Below are 20,620 nucleotides of genomic sequence, written 5' to 3'. Positions count from 1 at the left end.
AGCAGCTTGAAATTCTGGAGAAATTCTCCAATAAGCACCGATCAATTCGATATTTTCGTGCTTAAAAATTTCATTTGACAATTTTTGATTTATTGATGACATTATGACTCCATTGAGATTTGAGAGGAAATCGTTTTTCTTGATCGAGTCTATCAGCAAGTTTCAATCAATTCTGGCTCTCGAACTCTGATGTTAGATCACTTTAGTTACAGTACATGGAATTTCAAATAGGCATCATATATATGTACCTACTTTCAGTATTAATAATTAACTTCACATGTGGGTACCCATTACACAATAGTTTATAATTTGTATGTGTTTGTTTTCCGTTGCGCCCATAATTTAATGGCGATGATGGTTGCGGCAGCGGCACTACATATTATAAAATGATTACCAGAAGCGTTACCATATATGGTGATGTCATGTCATTTCTTACTGGTTCGCTATATGCTATCACACCGGGCATGTTTTATATTAGCCCTCCCCCTTTCAAGTGCCATTAGCAGTAGTTGTCGAGTAATCAAATATACAGTCATAAATGTAAGAACTATGGGAAGGGGTTATTATACATAAAGCAATCAATACGTATCTAATTTTCTTGTTCCAACTGCTCAAACCGTTGATCATCATAAGTCGACTTTTTTTTTAATCTGTCAAATGTAGTGTAGAGTGAACTGAAATCGGGTGTAATGCTAATAAAATGAAATTCTGATTTTTTAAAGTACCTTGAAAACGAATTTTAAAATTATCTGAGTTGCGTCGAATTGTTGGAAATGTCACGCCATGCCTTTGAACAGGTTTCCAGAAATTAACTTTGTAGCAAGTAAGTGATTTAGAAAACTACGAGTTTTGAAATTAATTTTTTGCAAAGGTTGCTTGGGCTCGGATTTCTATGCTCGTGCATATTTTTTGTTTGCATTGGGGATAGAAAAATTTTCAAATACATACTTCCATGATTGATAAAATTTCCAGTAAAATGAGCCCAATTCGTTAGAACATACTTTAGCATATTTTATCAGATAAAAGCATAATAAGCATATTTAGCCATTTTTAGGGAAATTTTTCGCGTTTTTAAGGAATATTTTACGTTTTTAGCGGTTCTCAGGGAATATTTCGCTCAATTTCAAATTTTTGTATCATGTTCGGTTATTTTTTCAATTTTTTTCGCCCCATAATATGCAACACAGGTAATGCATTTTTCAGTTCTTGTTAAGTTTTTAATTTTATAATGAAATAAAACGCTCTGGTGTGTATTACACAACAATATTAGTAAAATCGTGTAGGAATTGATTTTCCCTGTGAAACAACACCCACATTTCAATTAGGGAATATTTTTACGTTTTAGGACATATTTTGACATTTTTTAGGAAATATTTAAGCGCATATTTAGGGTTTTTTAAGGAAAGAATATCCGAGCCCTGGTAATCAATCTAAAATTTTCCTAACCACCTTTTTAACAATTTTCTCAGCTCAACAGTACATATTTTTGAAATTTGTTGACTCGTATTTTATCTCGCCTAATATGAATTCAAAAATTTTACATATATTATAGTCAAAAGCCAATAATTCACTGAATCAACCCCAAAATTTTTACATAAAAATGTGTTCAAAAACTAAAGTTTTGGGTCATTCCATGCCAAATCGGCGGATTTTTGCACGAGGGGTCTTCGATTTTTTTCAAAATCAGATCATTTGTAGAGGTCATCAAACGATGACGAATGACGCAAACCGGACATTTTTTCGATTTTTTTTGACGGAGCTGTGGCGCTTCAAAGTTCTCCAAAATGGCCGAAAATGGAAAATTTCAGTTGCAAATTGCTCCGGTTGTACGTGGTATAGAATTTTGAACTTTTTTTCAAATTGTAGTACTTTGAGAGGGTAATCGACGAGTGATGTCAAAATCAGTGTTGCCACTTTCAAAAACCTAAAAAAATCGATTTTAAAACTTATAATTTAAATATAACCACGATCTCGGCGAGTAAAAATTCTGAAAAAATTCTCAGTTTTAGTCCTTTTTATGTAGAATAACATATCAAAAAATTAGACTGGCATCTTTTTTCATTTTCGAGAAAAAAAAATTACAAGTTTTACAATTGCTGCAAAAGTACCATCCGAAACTTAAAAAATGAAAATTTTTGCATTTTTGAAATATTTTACCAATGTGTAGACGATAATGTGAAAAAAATCCCCCTCCCCCCAATTTGTCGACAAATTGACGAAAAATGCATTAATTTCACTCTTGAAATAAAAATTTATAGCACGAAAAATGTCAATTCGTTGACAAATGGGGGGAGGGGGATTTTTTTCACATTATCGTCTACACATTGGTAAAATATTTCAAAAATGCAAAAAAATTTTCATTTTTTAGGTTTCGGATGGTACTTTTGCAGCAATTGAAGAGTGATATTCCAAAACTCGCTTTGTCCATTTTCACAACTTTTCAGGAGAGACAAAAAACAGTTTCCCTTTAAACGGGTAAATTGGCTTTTTAGGCGAGCTTAGCACTTTATTTGGGTGGATTTATGATGTAGGAGTGTAGGTATACATTTCAATAAAAATGGACAAAGCGCGTTTTGGAACATTATTTTTTTTTTTAAATTTTTAGTGAATTGGCTATTTAGGTGAGTTTAATAGGTACCTCATTTTGGTAAGTTGATGATGTAGGAATGTGAGTTAATACTTCATCTACCAGGTACCACTGAAAACCCAACTAAAAAAGTTATTCAACTTCTAAAATTTTAAAACCCTCCCAAAAATACTTCTAGCTTAAAAAACATTGTCTCAAACATTGGAAATTTCTAAAAAAAACCATCATTAAAGATTCCGAAAATTCAAAAGAGAAAAATGAGAATTTTTAAAAGTGGAAACAGTGAGAATTTTTAAACCCAAATAATTACATTTTTACCGCTTATTTCATTTTAAAAATTCACCATTTTATTACAAGAAATCGGTAATTCCTCCCCCCTCCCCCCCAAAAAAACTTCAAACTTTTTTTAGTCAACTAAAAATTCGTGATACTTAATTGGGAATTGCTGTTCCTATGCCCCCCTTCCTCCAATAAGCGAAGCATTCGCTACGACTATGAAAAATAGGTAAAATCCAAGATCCACCTATTACATTCCAGTGAGTACTCATCTTTGTAGCCTGAAGTCTCATGCAGGAACACGTTGGATCGTTGGTGTATTCCAGTGGTGGACTGGCTTATGATGTTATCTGGCGATCGCCACGGGCCCCGAGACACCAAGGGGCCCCCAGGGCCATGTTTAAACCAAAAAAAGATGATATTTTCAGTTTCTCCAACACAAATTTTTGAAAAGCTTTCGCTCTCGCTTCGCTCGAGCCAGTTTTTTTTTTTTTTTTTATTATTTAAAAATCTAAATTTTCAATTTTAGTATATTCAAATTCTTAATCGGTCACCACACAAAACATTGTTTTTTACCTCTCAATATACAAATTTTTGAAATTTTCTGCCCTCACTTCACTTGGGTCTCTCTGTGGTTTTTTTTTCAAACTGAGATCGAACTTTTATTTTGCTTTGTTGCTAATTCTTCCATGTTTGACAGTCTGTCGTTTCGGGTGCTTAAAAAAATTTCGACACTATTTCAACATTTTGAGGACTTAACTTGAGAGTAAAGCTGTAGAAAATATTGGCGGAGTAAAAAAATAGATGAAATAAATTATAAAAATATTTAATATCATGACACATAATATGTGGGTACATAAAAGTGCCCTAAATTTCATAATCAAAAAATCTCGTTAAATTTTTTTTTCAAAAAATAAATATCTATAGGTATATGTAGTAAATGGGAAAAAAATGGTTTGAACTTATCATAGGTACCTATTAATTTTCAGTAAAATTTGATAATTTTCTGAACAATTTTGGAAATTTTTATTGATTTTTTGCAAAATTTTCGTAATGTGGAAGTTTTATGGATTTTTTTCTCTGTTTTCATGAAGAATCGTGACAGTTTGAAACACACTATTAACAATTGATAATGATTTGTTTGTAAACGAACTTTTATAAAAATCTATTAGGCATTCAAATTTCAAGAAATGTTCGTACCAAAAAAAAAAACACACTTTTCCCCTCAAAGAACGTTGTTTTTCTCTTCTCGAAGAAACTAGCTTTTGTTCTCACTCCGTTCTGGGCCTGTTTGCTTTTCATTTTCAAATTTGAAATTTTTAAAAACAGTCTTTCAAATTCTCAAATTTTGGGCGTAAAATTTTTTTCGTTTTTTTTTGACCATTTATTTTTTTTCTAATCTAAAAAGGTTATTTACAAATTCTTGGATTTTTTTAAACTTAGATCTATAGACTTAGTTTTATTTAATCTACGAGTGAAGAAATTTTTTAAAATACATCGTATTTTTTTACCTCTCAAAATACGGAGTTTCAAAAACTTTTGCTCTCGCTTTGCTCGGGTCCATTTCTATGTCTTTTCTGAACCAAAAAAATCCATTTTTGAAACTTCCTTAAAATTTCAAAAGGGAAAAGAGGAATTTTTCACAAGCCCAAATGCGAATTATATTATATCAATTGACAAAGAAATAATTTTTAAAAATTCAAAGCACATGAAAAATGTTGAAAATTGAACAATAAATTATCAGTAAAAAATTGGTAATGAATTCAAAAGACTCGTTAAAGATGTTTGAAACAATCGAAAAATTAAAATTGAAAAACATCTGAGAATTCAAAAAATTACCTACATTTTTTTCTTAATTTAAAAAACCCAAAACGTGTTTGTGAATAAATTAGATTTTTAAATTGATTAGATCGAGTTGATGATCTTGAACTGAATGAGAAAAATTTCTAAACTACTTTTCAAACAAAAAAATAGTGAAAAGATCGAAAAACTCAATTAAAAAAACTCCTAAAAATAGAAAAATTACCATCTATTTAAACTTTAAAATTGAAAAACATTAGGTATAAAGATTATTTTTAAAAAACGAAAAATTCAGATATGAAAAAAAAAAACGTTCTTTCAAATCATTTCATCAAAATTATTGAAAATGACTTCAAATACCTCCGAAAAATAATATTTAAGAAATCTAAAAACTACGATAAAAAAAGTTTTAAAACGTAAATTTTCTACTTATCTACCGCAATTCATCCCATCTGAATCATCACCATTTTCGATGACTTTGTTCCACCAACAAACAGAATAATCACTCAAACTAAAAATGATAAATTACAAGAACACTTCTTTGGAAGAACTCCCTTCCACTAATCATTGTTAACACAACAATCATTTACCCATTTCAAAAACGTTTGAATACGCAAATTATTTTCAAACAAATGATTAGATACCTACCAAATAACGTATGTCATTGCTTATGAGACCAATAAACACAGTCAATACCTATCTTCCAGGTATTGAAAAATTAAAATAGAACAAGGTAGTTACTTAAAATGATTTCATTGTCTTAAATATCATAAAATTACAAAGTATGAGAGAAATTAACGAGTCTAAAATTCAGTTTGTGATTTTTACAATAAATGAGTAAGTATTATAAGCAACAAAACAATTACCTAATTTGTAAATTAATGAAAAATCTGCAATTTATACAAGTACCGTTTCGCTGGAAGGAACCATCAAAGATAATTTCTTGTACGGTGTAGGTTTAATTTATAACGAAAAATAATATTTCTGTTAAGATTTCCATTATATCCCTGAAATAATGAAAAAATAAAATTAAGTAGACTCGTGTATGTACTTAGGTAGGTAGAGGTACTACAGTAGACTCCCGATTATCCGACCTAATCGGGGGGTGTAAGGTGGGTCGGATATCAGAAAAGTCGGATAATCCAAAATTGATGTTTTAAGCGTAGAAATGAAGTGCATAAGCTTGAGAAGACAAGTTTTCATCCAGAAAATCAAGTTTTGGCTCAAAACAGGAACAATGAATCGAAAAAAAAAACGAATCAACAAAAGTAATGTACTTCTGTACACGAAGGACAATGAAATACTGACTCAAGTTTCAATTTTTTGAGATAAGTTGGATCGATTTGAAGGAAAATAACACCGTTAGAATACAAAATGCTGCATACTGCATTATTATTTACACTTCAAAATCAAAAATTAGGGGTTTTTTAGATTATCCGACCTTGGTGGGTCAGATAATGCGAAAAGTAAGTCGGATAAATCCGTACCGGATAACCCGAAAGTCGGATAATTGGGAGTCTACTGTACTTATTATATAGAATTAAGTATAAAAACTTACATACCTCATTTGAACTAGTATGTTTAAATATTTCAAAATCCTTCTAGCGTATTTTTCGGTGGTCGATATCATTTTTCTAAAAGAAGAAAAAAAAAACATAATGATTACATAAAATACCTATAGGTAGTCCTATGTATAATAATTATTAACCTAAGCGATTTAAAAAAAAACTTACCTCAATAAATTTTTTATTTTACGTTTGTTCATACTTAATGATAGGAGTAATGATGTCTGCTCGACACTAGAATGTTAACGTAAACGTACTTACCTACCTATTTAAACATTTCGCGTAAGTACTCGTAACATAATATAGCTGGTATGACGTTCGTTATGAATTTTCCGGACGTGAGATGATTTCCTTCGTGGAAAAAGATAGAAAATACGTTTGATTTTTCCACGGCGTACCTACGTAAGTAATTATGAAATTTTCCTATTAAAACAGTGGTCACTTTATTTATTTGTTGTAATATTTTTTACAAATAAAGTGACCAATGTTTTAATCGGAAAATTTGATACCTAATTACCTACACGTGAAAAAATCAAACCACTATCATAATTATACGAAGGGTTTGGAGACAAAAGTCACACTTGACAAGATTTGTGTGTTTTTAAAAAATGTTTTTAATTAGGTACTATTACTACACCCTTCGTGAGGAGGATTATACATGGTGTAGAGTTTGATAGGGTATGTTTCTTGATTGAAGTGATGCCTTTTTCTATTTTGGATGAGTTGTCTGGAATGAAGAGATAACTTTTGTCTATTTGTAGAGATGATCGAGCTTAGTGCAGATAGGGATAATAGAATACCTAATAAATTCTGAACAAATAGTAGTCCAGGTGAGCGAAATTGGCATGATGAGGGCTTAGGGGCTTTCTGGAAAAGGTAGTTGTGAGTAATTTTGGCGTGTCCAATTCTCAGTCGGCTCAATATATGACGTCTTCAATTATGTTCAAGTTGGAGAGGTTTTTCTAAGGATGAATGACTTTTCAACTTGAAAGAGCTTGTTGGCGGTTTGGAGGGACCAGAAATGTTGCCAATTCATGTAGATTGGTATTATATGTTTTGAGTAAAAACAGATTTTCGGTTAACTTCAAAAAACTGTGGTGCAGCCATTTTTAAATAAATAAAAATAGATTTTAATTTGTAGTTGGGATGATTACAAAATTTTTCCAGATATGATTTGGGCCGACCATTTCATTCAGGAGGCTTATAATTACGAGTTGAATCAAGTGTGAGTTTTCATTCCAGCCTAGCTTCAAAATGTACTTCTTTTATACCTATTTGTACAAAAAATTTGTTAAACAAAATTTGTAGAACTTATAAAAGTTGGTATTTTTTGTCTCTTGACATTTTTGAACTAGGTAAGTATTACTCATTTTGCTTAGTAATAGTTGTAAGGATAGGGACTTGAGGGCAAACATCGAAAAAGCAAATTCTATGAGCCAAACCATCGAGCGAAGGGAGAACAAGAATGGGGGTTGGGCGGAGAACTTAACAACATGACCACCATTTCGAGCGGTTTAAAAGCTCTCGAGCATATTCAGCTATGTAAAATGGGTTGCATACCCAACATATTCAAGGCATTATATGTTGAAACTCATTTTCGGCCCTTTTGCGGTCATTTTGATTTGTGTAATGCCTAGTATTAACATAGAAGGCTCAATGTGATAAGATTTGTTGAGGAACATTAATGTGGCAGAAAAGTCGTGACAACCGTTTCACTACCCCGCTTATGCTACTGATATCACCGCGTAATTCGTTTTTTTATGAAAATTACTCGAAATGTTGATTGAGGACATAGGCATTAGAGGTAAGGAAAATAATTTACGTTAAACACTCTGCAAGATGAAGAAGGTTTGAAAATTGTCCGTGCGATAGAAAAAAAGTTATGAAAGCTCAAAGTTGTAATACGCTTGGAAAAGAATAGTATTTTCGTGCTTAAATGCAATTTACTCGTAATTTTGAGTGAGAACATACGTGTTTGAAGTAAGTAAAATGATCTACGTTAAATTCTCTACAAGATGACGTTGGTTTGAAAGTTATCCGCGAAACAGAAAAAAAGCTATAAAAAGCTCAAACATACAAAAAAAATATGAAAAAACAGTTTTCTAGTAGTTTTACAACTTTAAGCTTTCATAACTTTTTTCTATGGCATGGATGATTTTCGAACATTACTCCCGAATATTGTAGAGAATTTAACGTAGGTAGATTTTACTTTCCTTACCTCAAACACTCATGTCCTCGCTCAAAATTTTGAATAATAATATATTTAAGTACAAAAAAAATACGAAAAAACGAGTTTTTTAAAGAGTTTTTTTGATTAAGTACAACTTTGAGCTTTTTCATAGCTTTTTTCTATAGCACAAATAACTTTCAAACCTACTTCACCTTGTAGAGAATTTAACGTAGATTTTTTCCTTACCTCAAACACGTATATATGTATTCACTCAAAATTTCGAGTAAATTTCATTTAAACACGAAAATACAATTCTTTTCCAAGGGTTTTACAACTTTGAGCTTTTTACATATAACTTTTTTTCTATCGCACGGACAACTTTCAAACCTACTTCATCTTGTAAACCACGGTGATGATTGAACTTTCTGCCACATTTGCGAGGAAATGTTCTGCAAAAAAATCCTGTACAGTCAACAGTGGTATATGTATAGCAAATGAGCCTTTTATGTTAATACTTACTATTTATGTTCTAAGGTCCAATGGGTTGCATATTTGTACAAAACAAGGCACAAACCTAATTTTTACATCTACGTTCATTATTGTTAATAATTTTTCAAGCTAGGTGAGTAAAATGCAAGCGACTGAGCCCAAATTCGGTATCCAGGGGATTTTGAAGGCGCTGAATCCAAATATGAGATCATTTTCACGCGTAACTCGAAATTAGTCTCAAGAACGATGGGGTAAAACTCAAAAATTGAGCTGAACTCACGCGACACATCAAAATACATGTTTTTGAGGCTCCTGAGTACACACTTTGATATGGGTGCCATTTATCGGCACGATGAAAAAAAGGGATTTTTCACGACAGATGTGAACGCCTGGAAACTAGGTAGTGAACGACAGAAAGTGTTGTCAACCATCGCACGACAGAAAAATTAAAGTGCACGCCGGCGTATGCCCGACGAAAGACTGCTTTGCTGAAGAAACGTTGAAATTGAGATCAAAACGACAAATTATGAGGGTTAAAATTAGGGAATTGAAAAATAATGTTAAATCAAATGTTCTATGAGTTGATAAAAAAATCTGGGTTTTTGCCAAGATTACCAAAAAATCCCAACTGATCCCGTTCTAATTTTTGTCAAAATTTTCAAAACCATCATTTTTGTCAACAGTTATAAGTTCAGCTAAAATTTTCGAGAGGACTGTGATTTTTTCCAAACCGTCAGTAAGTTGAGTTCATTCCATTTTCTTTAATCGAAATTTTCAATAAGGCTTTTTTCGGTCAAAAGTGTCATAAAAGTCCTGTTTTCGATGTCTTGTTTTATTGCTCCGCTGATACAATTTTTCGATAATGGTTTCAAACACTTCTCTATGTTTACTGATGCAATAATGTAACAGTTGACTGTACAATAGGTACCTAGGACACCTAGGTACATCGCGAATCATTCAAATAAAGACATGAATGAAATTGAAATGATAATTTATGAGATATTGAAACAAACATTACTACATTAGTCAGGCATTCCCTTTTTCGCGACATGAATTTTTCATATTTGTCGATCAAGGTCTGTGGTTCAATGTTGTCGTTTTAACAACCAAAACAGTGGTTAAATCGCCTGTCGTTCAAAAACCATTACTTTGTCTCGGGGTTGTCCTGATATCTATATTAGAAATTTTGAAAATAACAAAATGAGGAGCTGAGAATCAAAACTCACATTTGCCACCATAAACAATTTTGAAAAAAACGCGAAAAACTGAGTTAGTAGTGTTGCCAGTTGAAAAAACTTATAATACCAAAATGAATCATTAGATAACGCTACTAGCACACGATTCCGTGTGTTGGCTGATTTTCACCTAGCTCCCTTCTGCTTTAACGAGGGAAAAAATTAATTCAACACCTGTGTGGATATCGTGTACAAAGACGATTAGAATAAAAAGCTTTATCAGCTTATCTCTGTAGGTTTTTCGAACAAACACATATGTGGCCCAAAATCTAAACGACCGAAGCTTAAAAAGTTCAACTTCACGACACCGAATTAATTCAAACAATGACGAATGATAGGATTATGATGTGACTATTTACGTAAGGAACCAATTGGAAATTGTGAAGAAAATTAGAAGCAGTTAGACGTTTTTCGTTTTTAAAATATATTTCTTTAAATAGGTATGAATGAAATTGAATCAAGTACAGTATGCTAATTTGCTTGAAATGAAAAAGCTTCAATTTATACATCGTTTAATTTATGTGTAGAAAAGTGGGAGGACTAAATACCGTTTCGCTGGATGAATGATGAGGAAATTTCTTCCAAAATTGACTCATGAGTCATGATTGTGCTCGCAAATTAGGAACCATCAATCATGCGATTGGAATTCGTTATGTAGGTAGATAATCTCTTGTAGCTGTAGGTGGCAGATTTCAAATTTAATCGTTCAATTTAATTTATAAAGAATAAGCAAATTTCTGTTGACATTTCCATAATATCCCTGAAATAATGAAAATCAAATTAAGTTAACTCGTACTTAGATATAGGTACTAATTATTATAGAGAATCAAGTGAAAAAACTTACATTATTTGGAGTAATATTTTCAGGTGATGGAAAATCCTTCTGGTCCAATTGACCGTGTTGGATATAATTTTTCTGAAATAGGTAATAAAACAAAAACATAATGATTACTTACATAAAATACCTATACTCCTATAGGTACATAATATTAACCTAAGCGATTTTTAAAAAATAATAAAAAAAAAACTTACCGCAATAAATACTTCATCTTACGTTTGTACATAATGATGTCTGCTCGACACTCGCTCGATATCCTATGTTAACGTACCTATTTAAACATTTCGCGTAGGTACTCGTAACATAATAGCTGGTGTTTTCACCCCCTTCATCCCCCACAATTCACCCCTACGAAAAAAATATTGTCAAATTCGTGATCTACACCCTCAAAAACATACATTTCGACATATCACACATCATTATGGTCAAATTTTGAATTTTTCACCCCCTTCATCCCCCACCATTAACCCTTACGAAAAAAATATTGTCAAATTCGTGATCTACAACCACGAAAACATACATTTCGACATATCACACATCATTATACTTAGTCAAATTTTGAATTTTTAACCATTTTCACCCCTCAGCCCCCACCATTGACCCCTACGAAAAAAATATTGTCAAATTCGTGATCTACACCCTCAAAAACATACATTTCGACTTATCACACATCATTATAGTCAAATTTTGAATTTCTCGCCTCCCTCACCCCCTCATCCCCCACCCCTACAAAAAAATATTGTCAAATTCGTATTCTGCGACCCAAAAAACATAAGGGAGGATACCATTGTACCATTTTTTTTAGGGTTCATTGTATGTTTTTGAATTACGCCCATTTTGAGGGTGCTCACAGTCCACTGTGCACCCCTACCGTGAGTGACCATAGGTCCATCCCCTTTGGGGTGGGAAACTTCGCTGACTCTTCATTCGACGTGGAATAGTAAAACGAAATCGATGAGAAGCATTTTGCATAAAATTGCAATTTTCGGACCTGAACGCATAAAAACAAATTTGGGGGCTTAAGGTCCACAAAAAAGGGGGAAGCGTACACCGGATTCACCTGGACACCCCAAATTCGTGTTCAGCGTATCAAAAAACCCCCGTGCACCAAAATTCAGCTTGTTATCAAACTTTTCCCTATGGAATTTTGCAAACAAAACTAAGTTTTGATTCTAACCCTTGGTTTTGAAAGTGAATTTCACACCAAAATGACTTTGATCCAAAAAAACCGAATATGTCACATTATAGAGTGTAAAACGGTATATCCAAATCTGCCATAAAACGGTATTTTTTTTTTTGGGCAAATGTGAGTTTTGATTCTCAGCTCCTCAAATAGGATCTGAACAGAAAAAATAAATATACTTATGTATTAGAAAGACTTCACATTTATATAGCTTATTGCATACACTGAAGTTTTTTCTTCCAGTAACATATATTCCTTCCTTTACTAGGTTATTTAATTATGATGTTGAATTTTGGGTGTAGGATTTTTGAAAGTAGGAGTAAGGTAGAACCAATTTTCTTGATAATTTTTCTGAAACAAAAATAAAACAGAAGAAATAAATCAGTGAATTGCTAACATCGTTACAACGCTGTATTTAAAACAAATGAAAAATTACTTCATACTGAAATACATACATACCTATATTTTGCTAAAGATGTAGCCTTTGATGCTCTCTGTACTTTTCTGAAAACAAAAAATAAAATAATTATTGTGCCAAACAGTTTGCAATAAATGTATAGGAAGTATACTTGGAATGCACCTTGGAATAAAAAATAGTTAATTTTAGGTACTAATAATGTAAGACAAAAAAATCTTGCGCGCAACCGACTTTTCCCTATCAGACTGATTTTACCAAAAATTACTGTTAATTGACCAAAATTAACAAGTAATTTTGAAAAAACTATTACTTACCTAAAATTACTGGTTATTTACCAAAAACTACAGGTACTTTACCAATTTTACCAAAAATCAATGGTAATTTACCAAAATTAACAAATAATGTTAAAAAAAATTATTACCAAAAACTACTGGTAATTTACCAATTTTACCACAAATTACTGGTAATTTACCGAAATTAACAAGTAATTTAAAAAAAATCAATACCTAAAATTACCAGTCATTTACCAAAAACTACCAGTACCTAATTTATTTTTAATGAATTATCAAAAGTTACTGGAACCTAATTTACCAAAAATTATATGTTTTTTACCAAAAATTAGCAGTACCTAATTCACCAAAAATAACTAATAATTTATCAATTTTATTAATAAAAAATTACCCGTAAAATTCAAAAAAAATTACCGGTAAAATTCAAATTCAAATTTATTTTGCATTAATACCTATTACACAGCAACACAACACAAATTAACGACACCCCTATGCCAAAGGCGAGCAGGGGCTGGTAAACAATAGATAAAAGGTAACAAAAACAAAAAAATAAAATAAAATAAAATAAAATAAAACGCAGATATTCAACCAAACTATGGAAAAGAGTTGACAAACTACAAAGTAATGGTATAAAGAGAGAGAGAGAGAGAGAGAGAGAGAGAGAAAAAACAAACAAAAGTAGTACATTAAAATATCGGAGGGGAGGTGGAGAGTAAATTGTATCAAAAAAAAAAACAAAAACAAAGTAAAATTAGATACGCCAATGCAGCAAAAACTAGACTCCAAATGATCTGTAATTTACCAAAAAAAAAATACCGGTACTTTCCCAAAAAATTACCGATAGTTCGCCAAAAAATTACTAGTAATTAACCAAAAATTTCCACTAATTCACCAAAAATCACCAGTACCTAATTTACTTTATAAAATTATCAAAAGTTACTGGTAATTTACCAAAAATTCTACATTTTTTCCCCAAAAATTACCAGTAATTCATTAAAAATAACTAACAATTACCTATCAATCAATAATTTTATTTACTAAAAATTACCGAAAACTACCAGTAATTTATTTTTAAAAAACCATCTCAAAACACTCAAAACTAGAAATTTTGAAACAATTTTGATTTTTGATTGCAAAAAGTATCGTTTTTAGGCCTCTCGAAATCAAACTTCCAAAAACTGTAACCCTTGCTTCGTTCGTTTTAGATATTAAGTATTGAAAATTTTAAAAAATCCAATATATTTCTCAAGTTTTTGGCTATTTTTCATAAATTTTTGAAATTGACAGTAATGATCCAAAAATTGGCACCACTCCATTCCAAAATATTTTCCCAGTTTCAGAAATTATACCTTACAATGTTTTGGCATGATTAATGCAAAATATTCTTGAAGAAAGATTTTAAAGCACGACTAAACAGGTACGATTAAACAGGTTGGGTAGCGACAGAAGTGAGAAAAACGTGTTGTTTTTTTTTTAGAAAATTCCCTTTCTTTGGGAACCAATTTTTCTCCACCAAGGGCACTCCGGAGCTAAAATAGTTGGTGAGTAACTTCCAACTCGAAGTGAAGGTTTCTGATAAATTTGGTCACAATCTCTGCTGACTTTTTTGGGCAATTCATTCCAACCTACCCACATAACTCTTCCCTTGAGAATCAAATTAAATTACGAGATATGTACTTTTAGTTAGAAATATTAAAGAAATAAGTGAAATTAGTAAATCTGAAAAAAAACTTACCTACTGCTCGTATAATACATGTTAGGTAGGTACTTAACGATCGACTTTTATACTTACGTAACTCGTAACACTGGTACTAGTAGATTCGTACTACAACTTAGATGTTAGCACTCTGTAATTTTTAATTTATATACAGAAAATTTTATGACGTATTTGATGAAAAAGAATTTTACTGACGTGAGTGACTATGATAGGTAATTATGATGCATTATATCAACTATTGGTTGATATTCGCATTATGACTTCCTTTGTGGAAAAGGATCACATAGGTACGTAGTTTGATTTTTCCACACTTGAATAATTATAAAATTTCCGATTAAAAGATTGGTCACTTGATTTTGTTGTAATATTTTTTATGTACGAATAAAGTGACCAATGTTTTAATCGGAAAATTTTATAGGTACCTACCCACATGCCTAAATGTGACCTGGTCTACGGAATGGTACCCGACGTCCGGGAAATCGTTTTTTGGTTTATTGACTAATTATTTTTATATGAAAGTTAATGTTTTTTCCAATGAGCAACATTGCAAATCGCAGAAGTTGTTATTTTTTTATTCAAAATAACTTACACGAAAAAGTAAATTCAAACATTTTAAAAATTCACCTTTTTACCTGCCGTGCCTTTGGCCTTTGTAGCTGTAAAGGCACGTTAATGGATGAAAGTAAAAAGTGAAAGTAAGTGAAAATATAACAATTTTACATTTTAACAAATTTTAGATGTTCAAAAAAGTAGATATAAAAACCGGGGACTGAGAATTTAACGGATTTTGGGCCACACGCTACTGGAACAAGGTCAATAAACACTATAAATGACCAAAACATCGCGACCCGATGTGCAAAAACGTCGACACAATGTGTCTGCTGTGTCCGCGGATTTGTGTCTGCTTGTGTCTGCTTTTACAGACACATTGTGTCCGTTATTCATGTATTTCCTACTACAAACGTATAGGCAAACTATTTTACATGAGAATGCTAAAATTGCATAGCCTCATGATATTAGGCATACCTTACTTTTAGTTAGAAAATTAAAGAAAATAGTACCAAAAAAATAGTGGGAAAAGTGAAAATAGTAAATCTGAAATAAAATTAAAGCAATAGTATCTATCTACCAAAAAATTTAAATTCAACACTAAAAATGAAAACGTAGTTCATCGGGGGGAAAAAAACTTATTTACTACTCGTATATTTACTACTCGTATACATGTTCGGTAGGTACTTGGTTGTAACGACTTTTAATAAGTGAGTAACTCGTAATAGATTCGTACTAGTTGTTAGCACTCAGTGATTTTTAATTTACATATATTATACTGAAAATTTTATGACATATTTGATGAAAAAGGATTTTACTGTGACTATGATATACATGTACATAGCACATGTGGAGTAAATTATTACCCGAATAAAAACTTATATTTTTACATCTATTCGGAGTACCTACCTTATTTTACTTTTGCACTGGTTTAATAGCCTAGGTAATGCGGCCACTCAAGTGCTCGACTAGAAAAATCAGAAACAGGTTGGTGAAATTGTACGTTTAAAATTGAACGTGTACGATAATTCAACGTCTATGAAAGTTGAACGTTTACACTTTACAGCGTTCAATTATCTGTTTCAAAAAAACAATTTTTAGTCGTTTTGTTAAAAAGCACAAGATTTCGTAACCTGTGAAAAAATGAGGATTTTTTACAATTTTTGGCAAAAAGCAAGACTTTGACAATTGGCCAACTTCCAAAAGATACGTATTCGTAGATTTTGCGTCGATCGAGGCCATTGTTATCAAAATACAAAACCAATTTTAAGGTTTTGCTGAGTATTTTAAATTTTTTCTCAAAAATTTTGCATTAAATGTACCAAATTGTAAAAAAAGCGTGTAATTTGCATTTTTTTTTTTTTTTTTCATAAACTAGGTATTCATCCATTTTGAATAAAATAATTTCCAAATATCTGCTCAGCCAATTCTGAATTCTGAGAACATAAAGCGACAATTTTTTTTCCATTGTCTTTTACAAAGGACCCATTTTCGTAATTCGTTGTCGCTATCTGGGCTCAATCTCCACTTCACATCCTTATGAGTTTCATATTCATAATTCCATTCCTCTATCATCAACTTGAATTATTGGATCATTACGCATTTGTGTCGCATTTTGTGCTTCCTGCTCGTTTGATATTCATAAAGACTTCAGAATGGACCATGAAAATAGACACGTTGGAATCGACTTCCAGCATTGGCGTGTTTGGATACAATGTTTTCAGCAACTGTTGAGAAGTAGAGGTAATGCACACCAGCATACTTAATAATTATCTGCTTACATAATCTACCAGTGTATTCATAGCATAAGATTATTGTGTGAAAATGAACTCGAATGATTGATTGTACTTTGAGGAAACCATAAAAATACTTTTTTAAATCCCAAAACTACGGAGAAAGGTGATGAGCGACCCCTAGGCAACTTCTCAGTATTTTTGAGTGAAAAATTGAGGTTTGAAGATTATTTACTGTATTTCTAGAACCATAGCAGAAATCTGGGGGTATAACTTCGTGAATTTATTTATATCTAATGTAGCAAAATTTTTTTGACTAGATACATTTATCTTTTATTGTCTATGTATGTACTAAGAAATATCTAATATATTTTTCAATTGATTCCAGGAGCAAGAAATCCTATCAATTCTTATGCATCAGAAAAACTATAGAGCTGCACTCATCGCACAGATTCCCGAATCAGAATCGACGCTCTTCAAAGTCTTATGTTTCTTGCCTCCCTCTGAATGACTCGATTTTGGTGCAGTGGCATGCTTTCTATACAAAGTTTAAACCATATTGACAAAACACGCGTGTCTTTCTATCACATATACGATTGAACATCATCGTCGTCATCTCAAACGCTTTCACGAGAAGAAATGCTTCCTTTGAAAATCTTCCAGCCGCGAAAACGCGAATAAAATTTCATTCACGCTCGAATGTTCAAAAATAAAGCAATAAATTTTCGCCGACGAGTTTGGTTTAATTATATATATTTTTTACAATTTATAATGCTAACGATGTTGAGGTTATTATTTGTATTTCTACTTTAAACACGCACACTGCAATAATGTAAAAGTGTATTTACAACGATTGGTGGTGGGTGCAACGAAGAAAGGGTAAAAATTAACAAAAGACCCGCGAACAAGATAAGTATATACTTACCTATCTATCGCAGGGCGCGGTTCGTCTATAGGCAGTTACACCACAATGATTCGTTACTGCCGCTAGACTTTCAAGATTAATCATTCGCCACCATGGTGGTAGCTTAGATAAAAGTATCATTTGCACAGTCATTTATTAAGTATAAGTTTCTTTCTCAACGTCGAACAAAACTTTACATCGTTATTCTTATGTTATGGTGTAGAAGATAAGGCCGAGACGCGCCACCGTAGCTGGCATAATTTCAATAAAGGCCAACTTACATAGTTCGATGCTTCTATTAAAATAACTATTTTCATTCGTTTTCCATGAAAAATCAGATTCCGATTCTGAAACCTGTTTGGCTTTTGTTACGTAGGTACTTCTACTCACCTATCTACGTCTACAAATTGAGCCAAAAATCTTCACCCCTCCCCCACCATAGCTAAAAAAACACGTTTTTTGCCACCTGAAATGTGTTGAGAAAGGGTGGGCTTTTCCACAGGATTTTTCATTGCTGTGGGGGGGGGGGGGTAAAATTGACGAAAGAAAACTTTGAACCGCCGTTACTCCGGACTGAAAAGTGGCATACAAAAAATCTTCTTGCCAAAATGTGTATTTTGATGAGTACTTTTTTCCAACGTAAGAGTTGAATGAAAAAATTGTCTGCAACGTGCTCATTTTTGTCAAAAACCGCTTGAAATATATTTTTCCCACCTCCGGGCGGAAAGTACTACTTTCCACCCTCGTTTAGGAAAAATGACTTCACTAAACTCAGAGAAAAAGTGATTTTGAACTCTTTGTAAAAAATGAGAAGGAAATCGCAAAATATTGTAAAATTTTCAGACGAATTTTGAAATTGTATTATACATCTCCTACGTTGTTTGAAACAACCCATCATTTTCCATTTATCGTATTTGCAATACGAGATATTTATTTATACGCATTTATTATACTTACATTTGCTCAATATTTTTATTATGAAAAATCAAGATTTTTTTATGAAACCCCCCCTCGATTGTTAATTCCTTTTAATATTACACTTCCTTGGGGTATTACTTTTGATACAAACATTGAGTAACTAGACGGATAGGTTCAATCTTCTTGGGGTGTTTACTGATGTGAATTTGGAACCTTAGCCTTTTAATATGGTATACCTTATGTTTAATACAATAATTCTTCTTTGGGGTTTTACATGTCGGTAATTCAGAGCATGATTCTTTATAATGTCGTTAAAATTGTTGATGCATTTTACTCATAAGTCATAAGACTTCAACTTCTGAGCCAGGATTTTCTCAAGGAGGGGGCAAAACCAGATTTTTAGGCATAAAAAATCAAAATGAGGAGTAATTTTATGGAAATCCATCGTGATGTGTGATGATATCATGAAAATGAAGGCAAAATTATTGCTCGAGCGAAGCGAGAGCGAAAATTTTTAGAAAAAATGGGTCCAAACAACAAAAAAACGTCCATTTTTGCATGTTTTCTTTCAAATTTTCGTTCGCAAGGGGGGGGGCATGGCCCCCTTCGCCTTCCCTTGGCTACGCCACTGATCTCAGCTTATGAGAATAGGTAATTGTTGGGTTTCTGTGTTGGCAAGTCCAGTTGCCTGTGTTAGTTGGAGAAATCTGACTACATCTGGAGCTGGAATGTACAACGAGAACTTGACAATACTTATTTGATGACTAAACATGTAATTCCTTCTGTCTCCTCTATAACTCTCGCCAATATGGGATACGGAGGGGCAGAGGGAATGTTACAGACCATTCAACAGAGTGCCAATTTACATGTTTCTGTGATCTGTGTCCCATTTCGGGGCTCGCAGGGGTTACCTTGTGGGTCACGAGTGGGGCATATGTCACAGTAAATATGGCCTTTTCCGTTAGTGGGGAGGAAGGGTAATTACTCCATGGGGGAACAACTGGTTAACGTTTGCACAACGCACATCGGACTGGTTTTACCTACACTCTGTCTAGTCTACCAATGTGCGTTCTTCATCACAGTTGTAATGTAGGTTTGGCTGGGAACATTAAATTGTACAAAAGCTGTAAGCTAAGTTAATTTGTAAATCATAAATGACGTTTATGTTCATCTAACGAATTCGTGTTAATGTTAATGTGTTATGTAATATTTATTGAGTTGATTGATTAATTACATTTGATTTGTCTGACTTGTATTATTCATTTTATATCCGTTCATATCGCGTTAATGAGTAGGGTTTTTAGAGATAGGTACCAATTAGATAGGCCGTCTCGAGTTGAGTACTTATGAAAGGTATCTTTGTATCAGTGTAGTTTTGGAGATAGTTTTGTTATTAACTTATTATCATTCGAAGAGAATCGTCTTAAATTCCATTCTCATTTTTTTGACAAAAATATTGCAAAATACCTACGAAAAATGTGCGGAGCAAAGATTTTTCAGTGCAATTTTTAACCTCATAATAATGAATTAAGAACTTGAAAAAAAAAAACACTTGCCGACAGATTTTGTGCGTGAACACACTTAATACCTATTCGAAGCAAATTCCTAAAATAGGGTCTTACGGCAGCTGTACCCTACCAACTTAAACTCATGGGGTAATCGCCAGAGATAATACATTCAGATTTTGATGCAACAATACTACATACATATCTACGTAGATCAAACGAGCATGTCCAAGAACCCTCACAGCTGATTGTCAGTTGATTTTTCTTCATTTTTTTTCAGAAATTTTTGAATATTCCTTTCTCATAAAAAGTCCAATGCAAAGATAGGTAGCCTACCAAAATCTAGATTTTTTAAAAACTTAATTGAAAAAAAACTTTAGCTTCTTGAAATCGTTTTTTTAATTGTCATTTTTTTCACGCAGCATGTTACAATTTCAGCAAAA

General features: G+C 32.3%; 1 long non-coding RNA gene across 1 annotated transcript; it reads left to right on the top strand.

Moving 5' to 3' along the window:
* Positions 1-557: 557 nt before the first annotated feature.
* Positions 558-19,921, top strand: LOC135833971 (uncharacterized). Its single transcript, XR_010556604.1, has 3 exons — positions 558-823; positions 16,496-16,860; positions 17,239-19,921. It is a non-coding gene; the product is annotated as an uncharacterized LOC135833971 (long non-coding RNA).
* Positions 19,922-20,620: the final 699 nt, after the last annotated feature.

This window comes from Planococcus citri, chromosome 2 (genome assembly GCF_950023065.1).
Source record: "Planococcus citri chromosome 2, ihPlaCitr1.1, whole genome shotgun sequence".
Lineage (NCBI taxonomy): Eukaryota > Metazoa > Arthropoda > Insecta > Hemiptera > Pseudococcidae > Planococcus > Planococcus citri.
This window is presented reverse-complemented; position numbering and strand designations above follow the sequence as displayed.